The sequence below is a fragment of the Poecilia reticulata genome, linkage group LG3 (assembly GCF_000633615.1).
Source record: "Poecilia reticulata strain Guanapo linkage group LG3, Guppy_female_1.0+MT, whole genome shotgun sequence".
Lineage (NCBI taxonomy): Eukaryota > Metazoa > Chordata > Actinopteri > Cyprinodontiformes > Poeciliidae > Poecilia > Poecilia reticulata.
In genome coordinates, this window is record NC_024333.1 from 15,274,391 (window position 1) to 15,277,368 (window position 2,978).

At 33.6% G+C, this 2,978-nt stretch overlaps 1 long non-coding RNA gene across 1 annotated transcript; it reads left to right on the plus strand.

Moving 5' to 3' along the window:
- On the plus strand, window positions 1–1,585 carry LOC103462318 (uncharacterized). Its single transcript, XR_533321.1, has 3 exons — window positions 1–87; window positions 694–786; window positions 1,504–1,585. It is a non-coding gene; the product is annotated as an uncharacterized LOC103462318 (long non-coding RNA).
- Window positions 1,586–2,978: the final 1,393 nt, after the last annotated feature.

Here is a 2,978-nt window from a genome sequence, read left to right on the forward strand (position 1 = left end):
CTCTCAAGTCAGCTGATTAAAGTCATCAAAGCCAAGGGAGGAGCAACACGTGCAAAAATAGCTGGAATCATGAGAACCTATGATGAGGTATGGATATAATCAATATCTGGGGGACATTTACCATTTTTAATTTAAAACAAAGAAGTTAHAGTCTCTAGTTACTTTCAGACTTTTTGTTTTAATTATTAATACTTGATACACTTTGTGTAAAGCTGATATCACTCAAAGAAAAGCAATTTTAATGTCTTATGTATTTTTGGTGGATTTAGTCAGTCTGTATTGTGGTTCATTCATGAATTTCATAAAATACACCTTTCAGTCCAACTTGCCAGAAACATTATTTTTAGCTTATTTTAAAATTAAAATTTTTTAAACGTTAGACTTGTATCAGTTTTATGCTGCAAGATATCTCTTTAACAACAAATGATATTCATTAGTTTCAGTAGATTGCACTAAGAAAAAGCCTTAACCTCAACAATATAGTCTAGTCTCACAAATTGAGACCTGAAAGCATTAATATGGCAGAGGTGGAATTTACGTAATTTTGAAGAGCACTATTAAAGCCCGGGTGACATGTGGGCTGCACATTATGGTATTTGTTAGTCCTTTGCTGTTGTGAATAGCTTGAATATATTACTGTTGCATCCGAAATCTTGTCAGAGATATGGAATATTGATAATAATTTTTCTCCAGGTGGAGGACACTGGGATTCGAAGGGAATGTGTTCTGAAAGGGCTCATCACCTTTCTTGGAGAGGATCCAGAAGACCTTATTAAGGAATAMTGTGTAAGTTTCTTTTAAAGGTTTGAAGTTGCATCTTAATCCATTCAGAAAAATTGAAAAATTCAATGTCAGTTGCTTTTACATTTTAAAATTATTTCTGGCCTGGCTTTTCTATATGTAAACATCTGTTTTAATACAGCAGGCAGATTTAGTGTCAGAATTGTAAATTTAACATGGCTATGTCCTGCTTAAATCCAGCAGTGGTGTGCTTTGCTATTCAGCAGAGACCATTATCTAACTTCACTATCAACTTCATTTCCTGTTCACCAACATAATAAAAACAAGTTAATAAGAATGTTTTAGTCATGCTATTTTCATACCAGCTCCAAAATATCTGATAAGCAATAGAAATATGCATTTTGTGTTGATTTCCAACCTAAGATGACCATTGGCTTGGATTACTATTCTGCTTTGATGTATAATCTATGAATTTGTTTAAGCTAAAGCCTGCAATATGACCAAACACATATAAAGTTACATGCTTGCATTATCTTTTAAAAAAACATTAAATATCACCCTTTGACTTATTCAATTTGTAATGCAACTGTGAACTTGGAAAATTTATCAAGGATATTTCAGATGCCATAAACGATTCTCTTCAATTCACAAGCTGTACACTTATACACTTATACTCGATGCTTGTTTTTATAAGGCTTTTCTTTTTCAATTGAGAGATTAGTTACAGTCTTCAAGTTTAACATATTATTTATCTCACTACAGGGCAGCAGTGGGGATGATGCCCAGATGGAACTCAAACAACTCATCCTGGCAGTGTTTGTGATTTGGAAGGAGGGAGAGGGATTAAAAGAATCCCCAGAAGACATTGGCATTAGGGGATTGCATGACCTGACTTCAGTTGCCTCAGCATGTGCCCTGCTTCTTGGTTTGATATATGCCCTTAACCTGGCTTATCCAAAGCCTCTGCACTTCACATTTGAAGTGTTTCAAAAAATCTTCATGCAACTTGACCAACACAAGATGTCTCCTAAGTTCAGTATTTGTTTGGAGGACTTCAGACCTCACAGTGAAGACAATTGCATCCTGTGCTAAAGGATAGATTATTTTCTGTCTTTGTTTGAACATGAGGGACCATGTATTGGAAGCTTAACCTCAAGGGACTGAACTTTTTGAATTTCTTTTGGGACATTGTGCATATAAAAGCCACAGCATTAGTAGGCTGCTGTAGTATTGTTCACAGACACTTTCACAGCGTTTTTTTAATATATATTTTTTTCAATTTAGATTAAGCAGTGCTTAATGTTTACTATTCTGTTCTGATGTCAGTTAACTTAAGTATCAGACATGGTTTAAATGCTGCAGCCATGACCCCACGTCCTTGTTTGAAAGGATGTAGATGTTATTGCTTGTTTTCAGTTTGTTATTGAAGACGTTGAAAACAGTCACACATGTTGTTGCATTTTATGTAAAAACAGTTTAGGGATTGAGAATGTTGATTTCCTTTATTTTAGGAGGACTTGTGGTAAATCTAAAAATCCTTATTTTTTCAGAGGAATACTTCTGGATTCTACAAGCTCACACAGGGATGTCCAAGGTTTGTTCTGGAGAGCCATCAATGTGCAACTTTCAGATGGACTATTTCAATACCACCTTRCTGAATTCACACACCAGCAGACACTCAGCTGAGCAGAGGCATAGTAATGAGCAGTTGATTTTATTTGGAGATTGGATTCATCTGAAAGTTGGAGGATGGTAGCTCTCCAGAACTGGACTTAGGATACCCCATGTTGAGTTTACTAAAAAGCTAACCCAATAAAGCAGAAAAGCAAAAGATCTGTGTAGTATCTTCTGTGCATATGTTGTGAAAAATCTGTAAGTTTTTGATTTCACAATAAAATAAAAAATTTTCTATTTGTGCAATGTAAATTTGTTATTATAACCAAGTTGAATTTTTGAGTAGTGTAAGGAATTATATTCCTATTGTAAAATCTAAAACATACTTTAAAGGTGATTTATATTTAAGCGTTATTATAAGTACAAAATATGTACAAAACGACTTTGGGGTAGTTTCATTTTTTAAGTTAGAACAACTTAAATTTTTGAGTTGACTTTCTATAAATTTAAGTAAGAGGGATTAAAAATTTGTATATGAATTAAAGTAAATAAATTGAGTTAGACTGACCTACATTTATCAAGTTAAACTAAAAAATATATGTTGATCCAACTTAATTGAATTA